Here is a 27,133-nt window from a genome sequence, read left to right on the forward strand (position 1 = left end):
TTATGAACTGAAGTTCTGTGAACTTTTTTTTGGAATGATATTTCATTAATTTGTCCTTTGCTTTTAAGCAAGAAGTTGTGAAATTAACACATAATAAAGTGAGCAAGGTTTAAGCAAACTTTTCAGAAAGAGTAAGTTCTAATCTGATTCTTCCTGAAAATATATATATATATATATATAATAATAATCAGAAATATATTAACCACATGCGTGGACACCGAGGTGCTGAATTACCCCTCTTAACTGTTGTTTAGATCTTTTCCCTCCACAACCATTCAATATAACCTTGCCTTCTTTTCTCCTTGCCTTTATTCATGACATCCTTACTTCACTCCCCTCGATGTTATTTTTCGTCAATAACAGTTCACTTACAACCTCTGATCAAGAGTAGCTAGAGAATAAATACAATACTAAGATGCTGCATGCAATGGAGAATAAGGAATCATTGAATTAATAAATTGTATCACATCATCTATTACACCTATGCTGTTCTAGTCATTCTATTCCCAAAGGACATTGCAACATTATAAAAGATTTTAAAGGGAAAATGCAGCTTGGGAAACACAGTACTTGAACAGAGATGTTAAGTATTGGGGAAGTTTAGTAGTTTATTCTAGAAAAGAGACAGATAATGTGTTACCAAAAAATATATATATATATATATTTAAAAAAATGAAAATAGTCAGATACACAGACTTAAATATGGAATTTTGTTCTCTTCATCATAACAAGAAGGTGGTCAGGGTGCTTGAAATGCTGTTAAGAATTTCCACAGGGTTGTAGATCTCATTGCCATGAAAAAACAGTGAGGAAGATGTTGGAAAGATTCCTAGAGTGACTACATATTCACAGACACGAGAGTTTGTGAGAATTTGGATCATTAACAGCCAAAGGTAAAACATTTTAGGAGAGAGGGAAAATATGAAAAGTGTTTATCTAGGTAAGCAGGGGCCGGTTTTAAGTAGGATTTCTGATAGGCACATGAGAAATATTCATGATGAAAATTCTTATGCCTTCTTCTGAAAGTGATGATGCCCACCACTGTCAGATATAGAACATGAATGAGACCTTGGGTCTGATTTAGTCAGACAGTACCCAACTATACCTATGCCTATGTAACAGGAACCTAATGGAACAGGAACCTAATAACTATAAGCAAAATAGGAGACACAAAGGGCAGCTAAATGACCTCAATGGATATGACCAAATAATTGGTGTGAATAATGATCACCAGGTTGTTAAAATATGAAACTTTTGGAAAGAATAACATGAGCAGTGATTAATAAATGTGATTGTTACTTTCCTCTTTACTGTTTAAGAAAGCATCCTGAATGTCCAGAAAGCTTCTGCAGGCAGAACACAGAGACAGATTAACCAGGCTATAACACAATCTTTTTTCTCCCTTAGAAATGAAGATTATAACAAAAGCCTCCAACAAAATGCAGGGAGACCAAGGACATCCTATTGCAGTTGTGTGTCTCAGTGAGGAATCAGAAAATTTCCTAGATAAATTATATCAGCAGAGTGAAGCCTTCAGCAGAATTCACAGATTTTTCTTCTCCACATATCTGCATATTCTTATGCAGAGTCACTGCTAGAAAGTGTATATCTGACTATCAGAAGGTAAATAGGCAGGGATACTAACATTCCTTACATTCATACCAATAATGTGAAAGACCATCAGTGATGATTCAGACCCCATGGCATGTCATCTTATAAGTGATTTGATAGCTTGTACACCGAATTACTTACAGATCCTCATATGTTACAAGAAGGATGATAATCACTTTGTCTAGCACCTTTCTTGGATTCCCAGAGAATCCTCCTAGACAGAGTTGTCATTTTCTCCACTGCCTTGTTTCCCACTCCTTCCCACCCCCACCCCCTTAATCTTTATTTCCGTAACCTTAACTCATAGAAAGGTAAGTGACAGGAGCAAGTGGCAATATTGCTTTCTCCAGCTTCACATAGGTAATTTCTTGCAATATCAGTTTAGCAACAGGAGGACAATAAAGTGTCATCTGAGAAAAGCAGGAGAGGAGAGAAAAATACGTAAACAATTTAGTCTTCCTAAGAGCTAAAAAGTGTGTGTGGGGAAGGGGGGGAGGGTGGTCCTCACTCATTTCTCCTTTTTTCATGTGTCTATCAGCCTAGTAACATAACAGTGATGTACAGAAATACTGCTTTCTCTTAGGCCCCACAGTTTAAAGTTCAATAATTAGCATTTATTTAGAAAGTGGGAACATCCAAGATGTCTCTGTCTCAATATGTTATAGGGAACATGAGCATTTCGTATCAACATTTCAGTGAGATATGGGGCTTTCAGTCTGGTGTAAACAAAGCACACTTAAATATTAGAAGCACTGTTTCTCAAAATACCTGCCAATTCTCAAACAACAGTACATAAATTCATGATGGTTGACCCACTAACTATTCAGTTTCCACACCTATTGCTCACCATGTAAAAGCCAACTTTCTATAGACTGAACAGTTACAAGCATATGTACTTCCAAGTATCTGAGAAGCTGGCATTGCAGACTTTGATACATTTTAATATAGAGATAGAATTCAGGATCTAAAAACAGGAAAGTATTTGTGCTTCAACCACCCTTTACAAACAGGGAAGTTTTATTTTATAGATGTAGAGGATTTGTTTGTCCCAAAGGGCATTTTAAGGGTTTATGAACTGAAAGATAAGAGATCAATGCGATCCTCAAGACTGTCCTCTTGAATACCATATAGCTTAGTTTCTCCGAGCAAGACTGTATTATTCCCTAAGCACCCCATCATCCACTACATTTAAACATAACAGAGGAAATTCCTTTGTGACAATTTACTTAGTTTGAACTTTTCATTGTTTTAATTGTCTTTGTTATGCCTTTATTTGAAGGTGGACATGCATTGTAAATTCCCCACACATCCACCAGTAACTAACAAGTTAATTCCTATTAATTATGCCTTTAGTATTTAAGAGTCAGTAGATGTTTCCCCAGTTTAGAGTGTTGTGTTGAGTGCCTTCATTTAATGGGTATTTAATCTAGAGTTTTCAAGGCTGAAATTAAGTGCTCTTTAAATACCACCTTGACTTTGAAAGATCTATCTGAGTCAGTGACCTCACTGGATTGACTCCAAAGAGCCAAAGAAACACATATGATTACAATATAAAGAATATCTTAACATTTAAAGGAGACATTCACATCATCTTACTGACATTCAGACAGAATTACTATAACTCTGAATGCAGATTCCCAATTAATCAATACATTCTTCTTTGGACCGAGATAGATACATGACCAAGGTAGATGCACCTGCATCCCCCCAGGGGGAAGCCTGATGGTGACAGACACCTGTCACATTCTTGCCCACTCTGGCTGCCAGCAGTGCAGAGTGAGGCCAAGCAGGGTCAGAACTGTCCCTGCAGCATTTTCCAAATTTATTTTTTACCTGCCTGCCTGCCACATACCCCAGGGCCCTCAGCATATTTCTCTTCTGCATTACATCACCCATCCTCACCATGCCATGTCTTCTATTTCCTTACCCTCTTCTCCACTCTTCTGGATGTTCCCCACAGCATTTGCCTTCATCTCCCACTTCCACCCACCCTCTCCTCTCTCTTCAGAGAGGCTCCTCCTGCAGCAGCTTCTAACAGGGCAGCTCGTCTCTTCCCCTGTTCCTTGTCGATTTCTGACTCTTCTTCCACACTTGATAACAGCAACCCAGATTTCCTCATCTGCAACACGTCACACCCTTTACCTACATATTCCTCACCTGTACAATCTTTTCTGATGCACAGTTCAGGTTTATATATATATTATGCAAGGTGTTTCCTTTCACTGTATACACAAACCCAGAAGAGAGGTGCTTGCCAAAAACCTGTAGACAGTTCTGAAAACACTAACCAGATATAACTGCCTGCTTCCTGGGGACTAACAGAAAAGGCTCTAGATAGGAAATTTAAGAGGGAAAATAGCATCCCTTGTGACTTACACTACACCCTGCAGTCAAATTATAACACAAAATGAAAACTAATGTAGCTATATCCTTAGCAGTGCTTATGTACTTAGAAAAGATGTACAAAGTATGTGCAATAACTCCACCTGGTGATTCTCAACATGATCTAGTCAGCTTAAAGTTGTCTCTTATGAGTAAGAGGGAAACATCATTGCTATGCAAAGTAAAGGCCTAATTTGTAATGTAAGCAACATATAAGCTCTGCACTTTTTCTTACCCTTTCTTTCACTTGACCTGTAGATCACATTTCAGACTCAAAACATTTATAAACTGGAAAACAGTATCTATCTTGCCCTCAGAATAAATATTGAATGCTTGATATGATAGTAAGAGCTATGTACGTCCCATAGAAGATAGTTAAACAACTATGGAAGTATCCTCTAAATTTAAATTATCATATTCAAAGGCAGAATATAAAAAGCATCACCTCCCTCCTTCATAACTCATTCTTCATTTTCTAGAAAAACAGTGCATCTGACATTCAAAATGCAAAACTGAAAATCAAAGAGACCATCTTCCCTCTCACCTTTAAAGCACTGATACCAAGAACTGTCCAAACCTATCCATCAGAGGAAATTGATTTTTGGTACTAGAGTTACAGACTATTGTGGATTGAAAGGAAGTGTATTGTTATCCTATAGCTGTAACAATAACATTTCTCATGTCGTTCAGTCCAAAACGAGGGGTACCGAGCTAAATTTCCTTGCCTCTCACACAATATCCTTAACACATTTTTTTTATTTTTTTATTTTTATTTTTTCAAACACTACACAGAGCCTCTCAGGCACACATACAGATTTAATTCTCGACAGTATATTGTCAAAGCTTCCTGCTTTAAATGGAACTGACCAAAAGTTGTGTCTGCATGCCCATCTACAAGCATGTATTTGAGGTATTTTCAGGTTCTGCTCATGAAATTTCTCAGCCTTTTTGTAACTGATACTGTCATACCATCATGAGCAATTATAACAAGCCCTGATATAACATGTAGAAAAACCTCAGCTATTAGCATGTCATAAATGAAACAGTTTAAAGGTACAAAACTCACTTGAAATAAGACACTTTTTAAAATATTTCTTTCACTTCAGACGGTACATTTTTCATGTTTCTATAAATGTAGAAAAAAAATCTTATTCTTATCAACCCTTATTGATTTGTAGGAAATCAAAGTAAGATTTTTTTGCCTTTTTGAGTAGGAAACTCATCTGATTTGAAAAGCATCTCAAACATCTTTTACTAATTAGATTGTACTTCAGAGAGCAGCGGTGTAGAAAAAGAGTAAATCACCACAGTGAAAAACCACCGGGTAAATACTCCAAGCATAAATGTATGGACGAGCCTTCTGGTTTCTCCTTCAGTATCATTAACAGTGCCACAAGTCACTACTGTCTCTGAAGCTGATGCAAATGCAGCAGTTGCGTGCTCTTAAGAGCTATACTTAGACCACCACAAAGTAAAATGAAAGTAAAGCCTTTTGAAATAGTTCTTGCAGCTAATAATTTTTTTTCCATTATACCTTACGTGAATCAGGAAGCAACAGCATGCTTCTTCCCAAGACACCCAGAAGTTAGGGGAGTAGACAGAAGAGCTCTTTGCAATACAGAGCTGTGCAGACACCCCAAATTATTAATATTTATGCAGCAGCACTGCCCTTGCTCAGTCACTGATATGGTTATGCTGTTTCCAAGCTACATGCAACATTCCCCTATTTCTGTATAAAGTCATGATCAGATACTAACACCCAGTGACACTGCACACAGTAATAACCCTGCAGGACTCTGAATGGGTACGCACAGCTATGTTTACTTTGTAAGTTGTGTATGAACTGAGCTGGGGATAAAGGGCAGTGTGGCTTCAGTAACTCCTTATTGACAAATATTGTCTACCTTAATCATCTGATGCACTATTTTCCTGCAATGATTCACTTTACTATTCATACCAAGCAAGACTTATTACACGTGCACACACACACACACACACACCATCCTCTCCATCAAAACCACTTGTTAATACTTCTGGTCCTTCACCAGAGGCTGGATTTGTCTCAGCTAAATTTAGCTGTCTAGAGAAAGTATAGCTGTTCACAATCAACAAAAAGAGCCTCTAGAGACCAATTCACGTCAGAGACATTTCTTAGTGCGGGCTGATTCTGAAAACACTTCTCTCCACCTATGACACATGAAGATTGATCAGACAGTTTTGACTACACAGCAGATGATCCATGCATTTAAAACAAACAGATAAAGAATGAGTACTAACAGATATCACAACTTCAGCGTAACTCTTTGGAGAGCATAACTTCTCAAATTTGAGATATTTTCCCCATTAAAATGGCAGTTGCCAAGATACAGTGCAATGAATAACATGGCTCCATTGAATAGCAGTAAACATGTCCTGTTCATTCACAAAATGATTTCTGAATCACTTTGCAAGTCCCATCCATCAAGAACCATGGTAAAGAATTCAGCAACATGGTAAAGAATTCAGCAACAGCAGTCCTGAGCATAGTGACACTTTTCAAGTCCATAGCTGCTGAAGCCATTACAGTAGAAATATCGTACCCATATATAAAGGCAGATGTAAGCACATTTGTTTTTATTCCTTGCAACAAGTCTAGAACGAGTTCATAAAAAAGATGGAAATTGCATGCAATACCATTATATCAAGCATGAAAGTCTGACGTTTTCTGTAGTTAACAATAAATTATTTCCAATGTTTGCCTGTTTTTTAAAAAGTTATCCAAAACCAACCTCACAACATCCTTAAGTTGTTTCAGATATAATAGCCCATGGAAAGCATTCAGTGACAAGTACGTGTACTGGAAAACTTTGTACTCCAAGATAGGGAGTGACATATAATATACTTGGAGATAAGAAAACCTACACACATGGAGCACTCTCCTTTACAGTTGAGCTACCCTTCTTTGCTCCCACACTTCTGTCATTTCAGTAGAAAGAAATGGGGAACTCCAAGTCCCAAATGGGTGTTATCACTCATTAGCACTAAAAGCTGTATTGAACCTGATATTGTTAGCAATTAGTCATGAATAGATCAGCAAATGTCTATGATTTCACAGGAACTGCTATCTCCTACCTGAATCAGACCCATGGTCACAGTCCTGTAGCTTTTTCACTGGGATCAGCACCAAGGGCTTTACACTAAGTTGTAAGCCTTGGAAAATAAAGGATAGCTTAATGTTGCAACTCCTACTGGTAAATATCTTTCTATATACAAAAATATAGAAACCCATCACCCACTATTACACCACATAGATATCTCAATCCTTTTAAAATAAGAAAAAATAATAATAATTTCAAAAAAATGTTGTTTCACTTGGCATAAGTAATGTCAGTGGGGCAAAAAGTTCCACTAGTGAGCTGTGCATTCTGTAAGAACGCATTTCTCTCAGATTTTTTTTTTTTTTAATATAAATATATACTGCAAGAGAAATAAGGTTATGGAACAACTGACTACAGCTGCACTTGAGCAGATTTTTAGTACCACAGAGGACTAATTCATTGAGGGTTGAATTATGAGGGTCCCAGTTGCTGTCTACCAAGCTATAGAGTTAGAAGGGGATGATATCATTGTCCTTCCTGAAAATCTTGTCCTACCCAAGTTTATAACACCTAATTTAAACTTTCTTTTCAAAAAGAAAAACACTCTGGCAGATTAACATGAGAGCTTGCCCAAAACTGTTATTCTTTATCATAATCAAGCTTGAAATGGCACTGTTCTTTATATGTTGACATAGACATTCTTAGCCAAGGAAGAAGTCAGAATAACAAGAGCATTTTCTCTACTTTGGTGCATTTGGTCAGCATTTCAAATGTGATTGAATCCTAAGTGGCTTCACCATAAGGATAAATGACACTAACTTATATTAGCATTTTAATTCTCATCCCTCTTTGGGGCTTGATTGTTTATAGACAGACAAATCAAAACATATGATCCTTTATGGAACAATTAACATAAAAAGCCTAATTCAGAACTTTCTTGCACTTTATGAAACTTCTGGGAAAGTCTCCCAAATTAAGTATAGAAACAAATTCATCCTAGGCTCTTGAGATTAAAATCCCTGTACGCACCCTCAAGTTCTAAAAACAATATTTATTATCTGGATCCTTGTGGAGTTACGGTCACATATAAGCTTCTGTGGTCCTTTTGTACACCTTTGTCTGTTGTGTATCGCACCCAGGATTCACAGTCTGGAGTGGAGCATCTTGCCCTCTCCCCTGTTGTTTACTCAGGGAAGAGCAGCCAGACCAATGACTTGTAGGAACCACTTAAACCTTTAAGCCAAACAAACAAAGACTGAAATGGAGCAGGCAGAGATAACACCAATTTGGCATCCAACATTATTTAATTGGGACTCGTCTCTTCATCAATGGCTATTTGGAGGGAGAACAGAAGGAGGCAAAACTGACTACTCTCTCCAACAACTGCTAATTTGTGCTGCAAGATGGAGAAATATCAACTGCACTGTTAATTTCTATATTACAGAAATTAATTTTCTCATTTGCACAGCAGGAAGCCAAGTTACACCATCACATGCACAAATAAATCTGACATTTTGAGAATTTGACACTGCACCACAAAGAGCTGGTTCCAGCATTACCTCCCACCTCACAGAGGTAGCATAAAGGCATCTTTCCTGGACAAAGACACCAACAGAAAAGCAGCCAGTTCCTCAGCTGATGAAATTTGGCAGAGGTCTCCCAGTTTGAAGAGAACAGCTGTCATCCACCTCACAGAGATGCAGAATATAAGGAAAGGTGCATTTGTATGAGAGGGAGGAGGAGATATCTTTCTAAACTAGCAAGAGATCTTGCACCTGGACATACAGTACCTTCAAGTTCCAGCTATAGCAGATACCCCACAAGTGCGCCCCATAGCTACCGCAGGGAACTTTTGTCCTAAAAACAGGATATTGCAACAGACAGCACACAGCTAAAATAGGACAGATGAAAAAAGTCTACCTGCAGTGATACAGCACTGAGAGTTGCATCCTCTGTAAAAAGCATGTTGCCTGTCACTTGACTTGACTAACAACTACAAAACGCCTGAGGAAAGGCAAGGTTTGTGTGGTAAAGTGTTTTAATCATTTTTAGTTAGTTTGGTTTTATTTAATTTAATTATTACTCAGAATTTGAGTGTCAAAGACTTTCATATAGATCACAGATTCCCCAGTGGGGAATCTCATCCACCTGCTGATTTTCTCTCATTCATTCCTCTCTCCTTTGTGGATCCACTCCTCTCAGTTTTCATTTATAAACATCAATTTCAAGAAAAAGTTAATGTAAAAAACACGCAACTTCATTTATTAAATAGCCATAATAGCAGACACACTTTACTAAGTCATTGATTAGTGAGGGATATTTAAAAATTAGTATGCATCTGTGCCGTTAGTATAATCTAAATTGTTGATTATGGAAAGCCTCATTATAATCATCCAACACATGCTGCTTATATCCAAAGCACACCTATATATCTTTCCAAAATTCTGTAAACCATTTAAAATTGAACCTTCACTTAGGAAGTGTAATTTAAAAAAATACAAAGATCTTCCACAGAAAACAGAAAATGCACCTGCTAGTTCAAATCTGGCAAGGTGGTGCTCATAGCATTAACAGGTGCTGTTTGTGAAGGTATTTGCTTCTCCCTGCCTAGCTCTGGCACAGCCACCTCTTCCTGCCTGTCTCTCAGGATGGTGACAAGCTGGGAAGATGGGCTTCAAGCCACTGAAATGACAAAAGGTTTACATCCCCTGCTTCCCCCCTTCTAAATTAAACACACAAAAGTCAAGATATATTAGCTATTACACATCACACAATTCCAAAGTTTTCTCACATAACCCCAAGATCTGCACTTTATTCTTAGAAATATAAACATACAGGTTCTCACCCGACTCCAGGAGCTTGGGCCTTAGGAAAACAAGCACACAGTCTGAAAGCAATAACAAAAAAGAGAATTAACATCATGACCTGAAATTCTATTAAAAAGAGGATATTTGCTTGCAGGAATTTCTCCCTCCCTTTATTTTCCCCCATAGAAGTCAGTTAAGCATAACCTTGTTGGTAGTTTGTTCTTTCATACAGAAACATAATTAAGATCTGATCTGCAACCACATGCCTTAAATAAAAGGCAGCTGCTTATATGATCTGCTCATTAAGTGCTGTATTCTAAATGCATACAAAGATGCCAAGGTAATTAACAAGGCAAAAAAGCTTCTGGGAGTTAAAGATGCAATAGAAGCTGGGTTGAGACTCTTCTTTACATTTACAGGAAAATAGCAAGAAGTCTATGAATGTAGATTTCATTTTAAAATCTCTTTGCTCCTCAGAATGACATTGCAGAATTACTCTCTTTGAAAAGATACAATTTATTTCCCACGGTTATAGATCCTTAAAAAAGAGAGAGCTTTAGTATTTCCAGGATTTATTCTTTCTGCTTTCCCTTAAGCTTCAAGACTTCCTGATAACGTCTCATGGAATGATGTAAACATTTTTGGAAGTATGAAACCTTACCACTTAATGAGTCATTTTTACACCAACTACCACCTCCAAATGTCTGTTTCCCACCTTGTCCCCCCTTACCCCCCCATAGATTCTTTTACTATTTTACACTATACTGCAGTCCCAATTTCTTCAAATATGTATCCTATTTCCTTGCATAGAACAAATCTCTTTCTCCAAGTTATTTCACTCTAAAATCCTTGTTTCCTCATTAGGCACTGAGGCAATTATAAAGCTAAACCACCTATGTTAACAATCCACTTACCATTCTTCTGTAAACTACACTTAGAGAAATGTAGAAAATTTGTTTTAGCTAGCAAGTTACACAAAGCCTTTCCTAGTACCACTACCACCTTTCCTTCCTGTGAACTTCATTTGAAGAGATAGGAAGTATGGTGAAGAGAATTTAAAAGCTACAGCTGTGTTAAAAGGAGATAGATTTCTTCTCACAGATGCAATTTTTAATGCTTTAAAAAGAAAGAGAAGAGGGTTTCTCACCAAATAGTTAATTAAGCATGTTTCACAGCTCTTCTAGTGTTTATTTCTCAGTATGGCCAAAGTGAAATCCCTGGGGTACTGCCATCTTCACAGTAGCAGGTATATACTTCCAAATTTTTCTCCCATGAAACTGAGATTTAGCAATACAGCCAAAGACCAAATATCCGAGCAAAAAGCAGTAGGAATGAAATCTCAGAATATAATCATTGTGCTGGCAAAGAAAATGTCCTTTGTTTAACAATACAAAACCAAAAAAAAAAAAAAAATCAAAATTAACCCAAAGTTTAGAACTAAGTTTTTTGCCCTGCCCTGCACAGGAAGAAAATTCTGACTGCTCACTGGCTGAAAGGCCTCTATTAGACAACCCCCCTGCCAAATTTTTGGGGTCAGGGTGTACTTGACTGGTGTATTTAGTCTCCAGGTCAGAGCAAGGCTTTGTAAAATATCCAGCTAAAAAGTGGCCCGTTTCTCGAAGTGATGGCACAGGCTTGACAAGGGAGGGACTATATAAAATCCACAATTAGGACTTTTGCTGGAATACAGAAAATATGTTTGGAGTGAGCCTAAAATCTCTTGAAGACCATACTTAAACTCAACATTTACACAGTATAGCAAAGCTCCTTTTTATTATCTTTTATTATTATTATTTTTACTTTTTTATTATTATTTTTAGGGATAATTGTGGATATTTAAGTCCTCTTGAAATCTAGCTGTATTCCCATTAGACAGGAGCAATAATTAACAGCTCTCTTTCTCTGGAGTCAGGAAGAGAGAATCACGTGGAGATGAAGGAATTTTATAACAGGCCTAAACTCTGAGATTTTTTTATTATTCTTTAGGATGTCTGATTCTGAAGGCCCTTCAAAAACTGAAATACAATTCACAGATGCTGACATTGCAAAGATTTCTAACAGGGGGGGAAATGAGAGAAAGAAAAAAAAATACCTATCAGATATGTCTGCTATATGGAGAAATAATAAATATCAGATATAGAGTTTGATTTCAAACAAAACAAAAGACACTGAAAAATCATAAGTCTTGATCTCTTCTCTTTTCAAACTTGAACAAAATTAGCTGAACCACAGCAATAATAATAGTATTAATAATAATCATGGTAATGATGATGAAAAGATATGCACTATTTTAACAAAGACTGAAAACAAACTATGCGCTTGAACCTGAAAAATGTGAAACTTGGGGGAAAAGAAAACAAATGGGCATTTCAAAAAGAACAACAAACATAGGAGATAAGTAATCCCAGAGATCACTGAAGTAAGAAAGAACAATGAATTTACAAAGCAGATGGATTTCCAAGTCAAGTGTAGAGAAGCCTGAATGAATCTGCAGAGTTGAAGCAACAGCAGTGAGATGATCATAAAAATGTTTAGCAGCTGTTCTGGAGATGTGAAAAGCTCAGTGATTTGTGATACATTTTTTCAATGCCCGGCCATGGCTTTACTGCAGTTATCTGCTGGGGCTCTGGCTGTCTCAGCTGTCTCCCCACCTGCCCCATGGAATCCATGCAGCACCAAGGAGCTGTCAGCAGTGCATGGCAGCTGGATGCAGCTGAGGGCAGAGGGCACAGGTTGGTGTTGTCAAACAGCAGGATGTAATGAGATCCAAGCGGCTAGACTTATCCAACACTGATCTCACAGGCTGTACATATTTATGCATTAGTGAACCGTGTTGCAAGTGGAGCTGCTAACCTCCTCGAATGATAATTACTTGTCCAGAATTACTTCAGCCAAAAAGTACTGCCTGGCTTGTCTAATTCGCTGATATAGCTGGTAGAAGTATCATTGATATTATCACATTTCAGCCATGTTATATATTTGTTTGTAGTCATCACTACAGTGTTTGGTCCTTACCTCAGGGACTCATCCTCTGCGTTATATATGAGGAGTTTATACATGAGGAATTTGAGAGAATGTAATCCCCTGTGTCAACCACCTTTTGTCCCCAGTGGCATAATTAAAGAAAGAAATATTATCCTTAAGCAAGCACATTAAAAAATGGAAATGTGTGAAGACAATAGCTGAATTATTCAAACTGCTCCTTAGTCATCATGATCATTTTAATGCACATAACCTTGATTTGGTTTACATTGTTTTTTTGAAGATGCACTTGATTATTTCTTTTTCCACAACAGTTCCCAGATAAAGCACAGAATTAACTGTTCGCTTTACCAAAATAGATGCTCCAAGGCTTTCTGAATGCAGCTTTCCTAATCTTCTAAAAACCTCATCTGGGAATCCAATTCTGATGCATCAGAGTTTCTGCAGATGGTGCAAGCTGCAATGTTGCTTTTGTTAAGGGAGCATCCCATTCCTAATAGGTAGGAAATAGACTGAGAATACTCACGACATCTCCCCTGAGCAACTAAAACTTTACTAATATTTTTTTGTCCCTTCCAAGGTACAACAGAATCAATTATCCAGATGGGTGACATCTCACAAAACCATTATGACTCTCTTACGCTGAAACCATAAAGCTCTCTTACACTGCTTTATACTCTCATCACTTGGTCATTCACTTTCCCACATCCTCTTGAGCCTGGCAGATATTTAAGAGCAATCATAATAAAACTGCTGATTGCAAAAGAAATATAATATTCTGGCTGATGGGGGTCTAAGACATTTCTGGAGCATTGAGTCACCTCCTCCATTAAACTACTTTGTCTCTTGAAGTGGGTAAAATATGACCGAGTTTTCATGAGGTTACTACCCCTGCAGTAATGAGAGTCCCATTTCCTCTTATAGTCCCATGCCTCATCTTTGCATTGGCAGAAAATCTCATTTCTCACTACTGTACGTCATTCACTTTCATGAACATAGAGATCACACAGTTTAAATGTGACAGATTTTTTGCCTGTTCTATCAGAATATTCAGTGCTGTTGATTTAGTGCTTGGAAACAGCTCTGAGAACCTCTCTGCATGGCTTTTTGGTGGGCTGGAAAAATATCTGCGAGAAGAGACTTGCGAAGATAAATCAAAGTGTGAGAGACTTTACTAAACTAGAAAATTTTTTATAGCATTTAGATGATACCACAACACTGTTAGCCAGAGTGTAAATGATTGAACAAGTGATGAATTCCTTAGATGAAACAGCCATTAGGTGGTTTTAAATCCATAAAAATCAACACAAGAAAAAAAAAAGTATTATGTGCTATAAAGAGCAACAAGATGTCCTTTTCTTTCCTTTCTGATACAATCCTCATCAGAGTACTCCCATGCAGTCTTCGCAAGGCATTTTATCAACACATGCCAAACACCTCTTGTGTTGAATTTCAGTATGATTTACTAATTAGAATTTGACTGGAAATGCTGCTGATAGGCACCATTTTCATCCACATGAGGATCTCATCTTAACCTACCAAGAGGATGCACAATTTAGTTATTGGTAACTGCCTTTCTGTTATAGCTCTCACCTCCCAGCCAACTGTCCAAGCAGATTTGATTTCATAAATCCAGTGAAATCCTTTTCTTACAAGTTATGTCTCTATAAAAATAACAGTGGTTAAGAAATAATTTTTCAAAGGACCCACCCTCTGTCCTCTGACTGCTTAGTATGGACAAGAGACTCCAACACAGGTTTTCCGTCTTTGTAGCAGAGTATCTGAGTCAACGAGCTTATTAGATCTCCTCAGCTGTGTCTGCTGAAACTGTCCCAATTTTGTTTAACTAATTAAATAACCACTGGAGCAGTAACCTGACTTTCCTCTCTCTCGCATGACTTCCCTAACCTCTTTCTTGTCCAATGAATGTTTAATTACTGAGGTGAAGTGAAACATATGGAACTGAAGAGGTGAAGAGATCTTGCCCACAGCATGCTTGATAAAACTCCAATAAAATAATTATTTCTTGTTTTAATGTTTATTATTATTTTTTTATTAATTATTTAATATTTATTTTAAAGCTCAAATATTTTTTTTTTAATAATTGTATTATAAAATATTTGTTATTAAATCTTCTGAACTCAAACTTCCCCAAAATTATGAACCCATTCTCCAAAGTGGCCTGTGGCTAATTAAGACATGTGGTCTGGTTAGCTCACACGTTTGAAACTTACTTAAGAATCTAAGCTAATAATTTTTGCTACCAACTTTCACACCTACACTGCCCCTGAATAGAACTTTGGGAGGCCACCCACTATTTTTCCCACTATTTTTAACTCCAAGCTCTATAAATTAACATCTAGGGTTAGAAGACTGACTTCTTCAGACCTCTCTGAAAATTGGTAAAACTTCCTCCATGAAAATCTTTTCATAGCATGCCCGGTATACAGTCACTTATGCAAAAACTTCTTTCCCTTACTCTTTCAGTAAATAAAAGTATTGTATACTCAGTAGAAAAAATAATGAATGAAAACATAATCTGGGTATAAACTCCCATAGGTTACAGAACTATAGGGAAGAGACAATAGGTTCTAGGAAGAAATATAGATTACAGAAGGAAAAATAGCCTTTGATTTCTTCCCACTGACTGCAGGTGTTTGGAGCTGTAGTTTTCCACTGTCAGGACTCCTAGAATGAATTCAGACCATGAATCAAAACCCCACTCAGAAGAACGAAATCAAATATCACTCCTGGTCCTTAAATCTGTGATAGATTAAAGTGTAAGGAACATTGTGAGACTCTGGGTCAGCTCATATTAGACATTTGCTGTTAGCAGTTCCCCATGGGAAATGAAATCATCCTAGGGCTCAAACCTGCAGAGGCCAGGCCCCAGAAGAATGCAGGCTGAAGTGAGCAGATAGCTGCAGCCATGCCTGCTGCTGCCTTGACTCCATCAGGCATTGTTCTAGACTGCGGGTTTAGGCAATCCTTCAACACAAAGAGGAAAAATGTGCTGACCTCCACCAACTCTGACAAAGTGTAAATTTTGACAAAATGTAACTAGGATCCCAGAAGACCGCAGTGTTTTTTAACAACCCCTTACCATGGTATTTTTTCCTATATCCATTAAGGTTTCAGAACAACCAGTATTGGATCCTCCTTATCAAAAGACAGTAAAAAGAGAAGTATTCCTGGGCCTGCAACCTGACAGGGTGACCCCTGAACTGCATATTGCCACTTCCATGCTTCAGATTCTGCTTCTCTCCTTATCTCGGCAGCTGCCTCTTCTCTTTTCTTAGCAAAGTAACTAGCTGTCTGCAATTTAATTGGGGCAGTGAGAACTACTCTAAGACTCAACTACTTCAAGCAAGCAAGCAAAACTTCCCCTCTTAGCACCCTGCTGAGGCTGCTGCTTCTTGGGCTTAAGGTTTTTGTTTGTTTGTTTTCTTTTCAGCCCACTGCTTCCCAGCAATTTTCTCCTGTATGAATTCTGTGTGTGTGTGCCCTTTATAGTCTGGGAGGTGAGCTGAGTGTTCATTTACTCACAAGTCTCACAAGTGTTCTCTAAAATAACACAGGTCAAGGAATAAGAAGCATCCCTATTCTGTACTTGAATTTGAGAAGCAAAGACTGTTTTAACCTAACCTGCCTGTCACAAATGGAAGTTGTCATAGATCTTTCTAAAGGAAAGGAAAACTGTATATCAGGTCAGTAGTTTCCTTGTCTGTTATCTTAGTTGTCAAACAGAAGGAAAAGGGCCTAGTAGAAAGGTGACAGCAAAATAATGATGTTATTATTAGCTTGCTGGATTAGGAACAATCTTTCCTATGGACTGTGAAATCTATTGTTGATGCTAATTATTGTAGGTTTTAGACGCAATGCCATCTTCCCTCCCAAATATCATGAGCCACTCTTTGTCACACACCGTCCTTTTTTTGGGATCCTGTTAAGCAAACACTGAAACAGAAAGATTGACTTCAGTGATGACAATAGAACTATTCTCACACTTAGAGTGATGCATCTGATTAAGAATTTTGCTGGAAACACAAACAAAACAACAACAACAAAAAGAGTTAAAATTCTATTTCTTATTCTTTAATCTTGCTAATAATGTTATGTCCCTCTATTTCCTTTAGTTCTTTTCTATTTTCTAATGATAACAGTTCAACTCTGAGTTGCTAGTGTGTCCGTTGCAGTGAAACAGGAATAATAAATTAATTCACCTGGAAATTCTTCATTCTTGCCTTTACCTGATGAATGAGGAAATAATCCATGCAAGTAGATCAGGTTACATCTCTTAGTGAAATATTCTGTTTCTGTGTACTGTATTTTTTACCCAGTTTGTACATAAGCCATATACATACCAGGCTGCCAAATGAAATCCCAGCACACACACTTTTTCTCTTGCTACTACGAGATGCTATATTCACTGTCCCATAATGTCACCCCATTATCACAGCAAACCTACCATTGCCATTTTGGAGAACCTGTAAGCTGTGTACCCCCAGGCAGAACTTACAAGCAATTCCTTCAGAAGGTACGTTCTCCCTGCAAGAAAGGGAAACTGAAACATGTTCCTGGTGAAGAATGGGTCAAGAACTGGCTGCAACACAAGTGAGAACACAAGTTCTGAGACTCCCCTGTGAGAATTAGTGCTGGGCAGCATGCACATACTGTAGCAGCTGGGCTGCCACAAAGGGAAGGAATTAAGCAGAAAAGATGCCTCCAAAACATGAGGTTTTCTCCAAAGTCCTTAACAACAGGCATGGCCATTGAGGCTCCCCAACAGGCAGTGAGGCTCCTCCCTTCCAGAAGGTAGGCTTCATCTGTGTTCCCTTCCCTTATGTAGGGAAACCCGCTCTTTTCCTTCATTGATGTTCTCTCTGTTGCTTTCTTGTGCTAAACAACTCTCTTTATGAATATGTGCTCTTTCTCAGAGCACAATAGGAATATTATAAAAGGATAAAAGTATGTATGTATCATGTTGCTTTGAGAAGCCTACAGCAGACCAGTCTATCTGCCGTTGCTGATGTGGCAGTGAAACTGCTTGGAAAAACAGAACAAACCAAGTTCTGAGGAATGTTTTGTTTGAGTGTACTGATAATTTCTACCCATGTTCTGTGATTTTAAGTTAAAACAGGAGGGACAGAAAGATGATAGCACTGCCATCTCTTCCATTGCCCACTCTCCGAAAATACAAAAAAGAAAATCTCTTGAGGGAGGATGTTTACTGGGGTAATGGGCTAAGCAAATATCTGTCATTCAGAAAGTGTTTTTTTGTTTTTGTTTTTGTTTTTTTTGAATGAGAAACATTTTCAGTTCCCAAGAGAATGAGTATTGCTATCCTTTTCAGTCATTTCTATATCCATGGCTGTCTGTGTGTTACAATCTCTGAAATGGATAATATAGGATCATGATGGGCAAAAATGCAGTATTATAATGAGGGAAAATAGCATATTCAGAAATCTCTGTGTGAAGATATTGTCCTGTGTTCCAAATGAGGTCAGATTAGGAGTGTAGTGTACTCCAGGCTTTTTTTTTCCCTGTAGTTCAGTTAGATGAACTGCAGACAGTAATGACTTGCATCCTACACAGGACTGCATAGATAAATAAAAAGATAATAATAAATTAAAAAAAAAAAAGGGGGGGGGGGGAACGGGGGTATGCTCCCCAATTCTAAATTAATGTCGCCTATATCTTTAATGTAAAATTATTCTCTAATAATATGACTACTGATTTCACATCACACACATATTGATTCACATTCGTCACAAACTTGGCATTTGTCACAAACTTGGCATTTCATGATCACCTAGTTCATTCTGAGTGATCTGTTGCTACTGAATGAAACAGCACCTATGATCATTACATTCTAAAAGCGTCAGTGCAAGAAGCAATGTTTTTGCTAGGAAGGAAACATTGGCTTTTTCACTCATTTTTTAAAAATTCCAAACCCTGCTTCAGCTTTGCCTAGAGCTGATTATAGCTTTTTTTTTTTTTCTTCTTCTATTCTGATGTAAGTTTCCCTGCAACTTCAAAAGTAGTCTTTCGTTGTTGTAGCTTGCTTTTTTTTTAAAAAAAAAAAAAAAAAAAAGCTTATCATTAATTTACATGTCACTCTGGCTTTTGTGTTTCTCTGCCATTTCCAAGATTAAAATGTTAAGTAGAATGAATGTGTTTAATAACATTGCTGCAATCTAATAACCAATTGTAATAAATCTTCATCTGTTTTTTCTTTTTTTTTTTATTTTTTTACATTTTGAAACTCCATCAAGAAATGCTAAAAGAATTAAACTCAAAATAAAGGAAATTAGACAATAGGGATAGTTTTTGTTGTTACTGTTATATTTATCTTTTGGTTGTTTGCTCTGGGATTATTTTGTTATTTTTTTCTAGGTCTTTATCTTTGCCCTGTAGGCAAATAGCTTTATGAAAGTATTCAAAGTGGCCTTTTGACAGCTAAATGGGATAGAAGCAAAATTTCCATTTTATTCAAAGCCTCCTTCACAAACCATGCAATTTTCCTTATCCACCCAGTTTAAATTCAAGGCTTCTCTAGTGATATCACACTCAGTCAAATCTGACAGGTTATTTCTATTAAAGTTTGGGGTTGAATGGAGACTAACTAGAATGTCGATTCTATTGCTAATATTTCATTCCAGTGGCAGAATGCAGTAGCTTGGATGAATTTAAGATGATAAAATTTATAACATTGCTGGAATTGAAAAACTGTTTGTTGATATGGTTCAATTTGTTTAAATAAAATAATAGTCCTCCTGATGCCTTTAATTGATATTTTCTCTGTAATTGCTTTTAATTATTTTTGCTGGCATGGCCTTAATAATTTGGCACTGTAATAATTTGTTATTTAAAGGATCTTGTTGTATCATTATATCCTGAACCATATAATAAATGATCAATGCTATTAACTTACCATTTCCTGTTATCTTACTAAAGGAAAACACATTTTAGTGTTTAAACTCATGGGGAAAATATTGTGTATTTAACAGCTCCCTAGCATCAATTGCACTTTAGAACTTGTTTTGTTTAGCTTAATGTAGTGGAAGCTCATTCATTGCTTTTCTGTTTCTTTCCCTTCAACTGATATTCTCTGGCAGGTTCAGCTTGTTACTAGAGGAGGGATGAGAAAATACAAATTATTTCAGGTCAGTTGCGATTATTGAAGAAAGATAATAACATAAACGACAAGAGTACTTATGGGACACAATGGGTATATCAATTGGAAGGAGTGGGGTTATCCTCCAATAGAACATATATTTTCTGCAGTGAGAGTATAGCATGAAAATGTAAAAATGTAACATTATAAAATGACAAGCAATAGGCAGACCTTTTTTATCTATATAGTACTTAATTTCTCATGTATTGTTTAGGCTTACCATGCTGGCAGCTAACCAATTAGAGTTTAAGTAGCTAACAATCTAACTTTATTTGAAAAATTTGCTATAATATGTATAACATATTTTTGACAGCTGGATTGAAGTACTAGCATGCAATGGACAAGTTAAAACTCTCACAAAACTAGTGTCACATGTTAGGCTTTTCATAAACTCTTCAGAAAGCAAATCTGACGTATAGGCTGAGATTGCACAGGACTGAATCTTAAAAAAATAAGTCAGATTTCTTGACTGTTTCTGCATTAATCTCTGTCTATGGATCAATCATTTTTATCAATTTCCTAGCAGATGGACCCTTATTGAGTTCCATTCATCCAACTGTGTGACAAGTTTTATAGTGTTAGTGCTATCATTTACACCAGTCTTTTGTCTCAGGAAATGTGAGTGCTATTACAAAATCAGCAGCAAAAGAACAGCTTTTCAAAGCAGAGCACAAAAGATGTATCTATAATGATACAGTCACGGTGTGTACACATGAATTTGAACAGACAAATTGTGCATGTTGACTACTCAGTTAAAACTGTATTTGTAAACAAGTTTCTTGTTTTCTGTATATTTTCGCTCCAAGTCACTATTCTTGGATTTTGATCATTTAGTGAATGATGCATTGTAGTATGAGTTTTGGTACAGTATGGGTCTATTTCAATTCTCTTACCACTGACTCCTGCCCTTTTGGGCTGATTTATACAGTGTACTGCTAGAGAAGGAACTGCAAATGACAATATGGAACAGACAACTTGGAACTTGTCTTCAGGGAATATGCCAGCATTTGAGCTTAATATTTGCTATTCATGGGTATTTTTCTCCAGCTATGCTCTGCTGCTCAAGTGTTCCCAGACAGAAAATGCATCACCATTTAAACACAAGCAAGATGAAATATGACATCATCTCCCTATCTTATCAGGATACCTGATCATCTTCCAAATTCAAACAGATATTAATGGATTTAATTTCACCTGTTATTTAGTTATGATCTTAAACAAGTTCTTAGCCATAAAGTTATATCTATGAATGACTATCAAACTTTGAATGCAATGATTATCCCAGAAAATCTCTAAACTTCTGTTCACCGGATGGAGAGAAGGATAAGACACAGGGCTACATATCCAGGAAAATAATTATACTACACTGCTCAGCTCAAGCATCACTAAGGATCTCAAATTGGCTGTGTGAGGGGTAGTGTGTTAGGCCAACAGTCCATCAGTACTCTTGATCTGAGAACTACCACTATTCTGTTCTCATTTACTTGCAGTTACCCAGTTGCTTCTGAAATGGGATTTATTTTTTTAAAGGAGATTTTTTAATTTATTTATAAAGAAAATCACCTCTATATCTAGTTTATTTGCTAGATTTCAGATCAATCTATATAAACACTAAAGACATTTTCAGAGAATAATTTGAACAACACTTGTGAAATGCACCAGTGTCTCTCAGGCAAGTTTGAGTCTGAAGTGGATGGGTCTTATGGTTTTCTCTTTAGCATCTGTATCAAAGAAGATGTGTATGCCTCTCTCGGCTTTTTCAAGACCAAATAGGCTTCTTCTAGTGATATGAGTTGTCAGAAGCTGCTTCAAATAAGATTCAGCTGTCATCTCCTAGCAGGACTTTAGATGCCCTTCAGACATCCTGCATGGTATCCATTTCTAACTACAATAGGACAGAGATCTTCTTGGTTTATATCTGCCTATATTCTGTGTTAATGCAACTCTGGGTAACCATGATAAGATAAAGTACAGGACACAGGACACACATACCTAAGATGTTTTAGTAACCTTCAGTATGTCAGCTACATCTTTATCCATTCACGTTTAGGTGTGGTGGATCCAGATTCTACATCAGTGAGTCCCCACAAACAAATTGCAAAAATGGTTGGTTTCAGACAGGCAATCCAATCAATTTCTCCTGTAGTGGAATTTTCTAACTTAATTTCATAGCCCTGGGAGCACAGCTATCTATCTAGGTGTATTGACTGGACTGGATGTACACAGGTCATTTATAAGATAAAGGCCACATACATACCAGGCCTCTGGACCACATTTATTAGCAGCAGCATCCTGACTTTCAGCATCATCAGTGTCATCTGGACCAATGCTGGAGTAAATGAAATGTGTCAGAACAAAAGACTGTTGCCAAGAGAATAGATGTACATTAGTGATACACAGGGAGGTTCAGTCACAAAGATAATAACCAGCATAGTCTTTGCAGGAGACTGCCCAGCATGGTGATTTTATAGCACTTTTAATCAAAGGGAGAATAAAAAGGAAATTGCTGACTTGAGTTTTGTGGAACAATATATAGAAGGAGCAAGTTCTCAATAAAGGCATGTTTATTGCTATTTGATATTCACATTTCAGGAACATGCAAAACCCAAACAGAGGGTCTCCAGTGAGAACTATTGTACAAGTGCACATTACTGTTACATTTGGAAATCACTCTGGATGACTAGTGACTTTCTTACAGTTGCCCGGAATCTTAATGTCTGACTGAATTGTCAGGGACTGTACAGCTGCATGCAGGAAATGTATGGCCCAGTGTGAATTCCTTCTGATTACAAAGTTATTATAGTGTCTTTGAGACCTGTATTAAATAGGTTTCAGCACAGCCAATGCTTGTATTATAGCATGGGTTTTGTCAGATTTGATGATGGCCAAAAAGAGATTTTGGTAAAACTGTACCAGTGGTCATGAGAAAACATTTTGGGAGCCATTTTTGTCAACATTAATTTTGTCCACTCTGTTAAAAAATAAATAAATGTATTCTTAGCTTAAAAAAATAAATCCCAAAATGCTATTTAAAAACTTGAAGATTTTGTCTATTGTCTTTTGTGATCTTGTGGAGAAATAGGCCAGGTCTATCTTGCAGGTTGGTCACTACCCCTAAGCAAACACCAATCCATTTTGCTGTTTAAGCGGCATAGAAAAAAATCCTGAAGGAGCATGTAACTTGGTCTTCCTGCACTAGGAAAATGTATTAGCTACGTTTAAATTTTTTTTTCCTATCTGAGTGCTACTCTGATACAACACTTCCAGATCCATAGCGCCATGAAATTTTTTTCACCCTATAGCATTCAATTCACAGCAGAGATGCTTTGTTGCTTTGAGTTCACATTCTCCCAGACTGCTCTGTGAATTTATATTTTCCATGATTCACCACCATTTTCTCTGTTGCTTGCTTACCTTATGTACAATGAGAGTCCTGGCATACTAAACAACACAGAAGAAACAATCCAGGTTGGAAGCCCTGGCAATAAAGATGAAAGGAAAATGCTGCACACTCAAACTTTAACTTCCACAAAGTACTGTCACAATTCTTTAAGACTGAGACTTTCAAGAAAACAGAGACTTCCAAGGGGAACATAAACAAATAAATAAGGTTCTAAACACTTAATAATAATAATAATAAAATAAAATAAAATAAATCCAGAGGAAACTTTCCAGCAAAACTTCCTTCACTTCAGAAAATATAATTCTATCCATTTATATATTCCAGGCATGGAGCACTGAAGAAAAGACCTCCCAGAGAGAATAAACACATACCAGTACAGAAAACCATGCCAAGAAGAATTTGATTTGTTATTGTTAGGCTTCTTCAGACTACAGTTTTCACAGTACCCATTCAGATGCACGTTCTCGTTGAGAGCTTTGTTTAATGCATGCTTCAAAAAGCAGCTTTTAATACATTTCTTGAAAATAAGATTCTTGCAGGACTTGGAAAAGCTTATTCTTTGCCACTGAAGGATTAGTATTAGGTTCAGTTCTCATAGACAGCCAAGACTCAAAGTCTCTTACACTTCACCACAGTCACTGTGTGTCTGCTCTAACTGTATAACCCATATGGGGACTGGGCCTCATCTCAAATCCTTACTTGCAATGCTAGAAGACATTATCCACCCAGAGGTGAGCTGAGGGTAGAAGACATATTCTCCTTATTTCATTGCACATTTTCTATCCTTTCAATTATATCCTTATGGAATGAGGAGATGGAGATTATATGGAGTAAAACGTTGCACCAGAGAAAATTTAGATCAAAAAATAGCATTGGCAGTTTCTTTTGGTAGTTGTCTAATCCCTTCTCTTGTCCTAGTGCAGGATGGACTAATCTTAAGACATTTCTGGCAAGGACAAATGGAGACTCCAGAGCCTTATAGACAAAACAACTCCCATGAGTCAGTCTCCTTTCTCTTACAAAGTTTTTTTTTTTTTTTTTTTTTTTCCAGATATCTAAACCAAATCTTCCTTCTGAAATTTAAACTCAGTATGTTTCCTGAACAGGAACTGTAAAGAATAAATTACTACATTTTTGCTGACAGCTGTTTCTTGCATATTTGAAGACTCCTCCCATGTCTTCCCTTCTCCTAGATTAGACAGACTAATAGATCACAATTACATTTGCCCTTTCACAGTGTATTTCAGTGGTTACTGAAATCCAGGAATCAACTACATAGTTTACAGGAGACTTGAATGGCAACATAACAGGATACAATACCCAGTGCTGTGTATGAATGAAGAGTGTGTGAACACTTATTTAACATCAGTATTTTCTTATGGTGCATTATGGCTTTTTCTAATTAATTGCTTTGTGAAGAGCTTGATTATGATAGCAGTGAATGTCTTACCTGTCTCTTCTTATCATTTGCTTAAAACTATTCTTTTCAGCTGAAATATATATGCATCTGAAATCTCATTGATATACGAGGTAGCAAACAGTAGATTCTCAATCCAAAAACTTGTTATCTGATTATCATAGCTACTAAATAAGGCCTCTTAATACCTCGAGCAGATCAGATTATTCAAAAGTCAAATGAGAAAAAAGAAACAGCCTGAAGTATTTATTCATTTCCCCATTTTTAAGATCTTTCTTATATTTTCCCTCTTTGTGCCAAATTTTCAAGATGTAATTGGAAATGTTGGATACACTTCTTCAAAAATGTCCTGTGAACAAATTACCAAGTACTGTTCTGTGAAATGAATGGATCTGAAAGAGCAGCCTTTCTTCAAAGGAAAGCAGGTAAACTGATATTCAAGTATTCTGTCTTTTATAGGTTGTCACTCATTTCTTCAGAACATTCTTGGGAACCAAATTATTTTATTTCTTGATTGTTTCCCAAGCAAGATTTTTTATAGGGCTTTCCTAATTTCACTGTCAATTTTATTTTAATGCTTTCATTCATTTCTTTGTAAAGTTTCACTTTAAAGACATTAACATTTGGGAGATGGCTTGATCTCTGCCAAATTCATTCATGTATCTGCTGTTTTGTGAACCATTATAGCTTTAAGTTTCTTCTTCATCAGTCATATATGTATACCATCCTCCATCTTTAAAATCTAAAGGTCAAAAGTGTAATGAAGAAATAAAAGAAAAACAACAACAAAATACACACACAAAACAAAACAAAAACAAACAAAAAACAAACAGCTTATCTAAAAGGTCAATAAAGAAAAAAATATCTTGTCAAAAATGAAGTACATCATTCACATGTCATTTCGTAGTCTCCTTAGTCATGTAGCAACAAATTGCTCATGTATAAGCTGCATTACAGACTATTTATCCATAAAGACACATGACAAGTTCAGTGGGAGTCTCAGAAAAGAGAGTTATCCTTATGCACTGAGCCTGCGAGCTCTCTCATAGTGCACAGCAGCATGGTCATCCTTCTACTGCTGGTAATAAAAGAAAAAAAAAATGCAGAGAAAGACTCACAGTCCTCTTATATAAAACAGCTACTATGATGGGATTTCTCCTCTCCTTACAGCGGTTATACATGGCTTAAATAAGTGACTGCTACAGTTTTTGCTATTATTTTCCAGATTCCAATGAATAACAAGGCTGAGTATGGAAGAATAATTAAATGCAGTAATAATCAGATTGATTAATACTAGGATCATGCCTGACATTTGCAATACAAACTGAAGGACAACCCATAACATGGATACATGATATCTGGTTATGACATTTCTTAAAGTCCGTTCAGAGATTAAAATCAGTAGATAAATGTGAATCATTACACAGTTGTCTTGGTGTTTTCCCCTTTTGAGATCCTCTTCTGCAATTACTTGAGAAATAATAGGATAATACGAAGAGATGATGTTTGGAAGTTTTTATGAAAAGTCCTTTTTTTATTATTATTATTTATTTTTATTTTTTCTCCTGGCTGCTTCAAGAGCTAACCAAAGAGCTTCTGAAAGGCAAACTAAAACCTTCTTATCTATTGAATTCAGAACAATGCACACAGCCAAGGGATATATTTTTCTGTTCACTGCAAGGTGGACACATTGTCATCTTGCAACATTCAGCCCTGGGGACCAGCTGTATGTAACTCAAGGACTAATTTGGTTCAGCACAGCTGTGTGACCTTGGATGTTTCTCAGAGGGAATTGTTGTTAAGGTATGAGAAAGTCCATGAACTCAAGTAGAGCAAGATAAGGAAAAGCACAGAGAGAATTGTAATTGTTGAGATGGTGATAGAAGATCAAGCATTCTACCTAGAGATCAAACACAGGCAGTTAAATGAAACCATCTGATTTTTGATATCAGTTATTTTCAAAGATTGTTAAAATAAGCATGAGTCTTTCCAGGAATTTCTAAATCTTGAAATAGAAGATCCCCAGAACTCTGGTGTTTTCCATGAGAAGTAACTGGAAATACTCTGACACATTGTAGTTCTGATAATAAAGATATAAGCAAGGAAAATTTTGAAGGGAAAGCAACATATATTATTAGCAGGTAATAATCAGTAATAGCACTTTATTATTACTCTGGCCAATTCTGTTTCTGATCTGAAGAAGGATTTGTATGTTTGAAATCTTGTCTGTGTTCTTTTTCCACCCGGTTATGTCAACTGTTTTAATAAAATATGTTA

This window comes from Oxyura jamaicensis, chromosome 7 (assembly GCF_011077185.1).
Source record: "Oxyura jamaicensis isolate SHBP4307 breed ruddy duck chromosome 7, BPBGC_Ojam_1.0, whole genome shotgun sequence".
NCBI lineage: Eukaryota > Metazoa > Chordata > Aves > Anseriformes > Anatidae > Oxyura > Oxyura jamaicensis.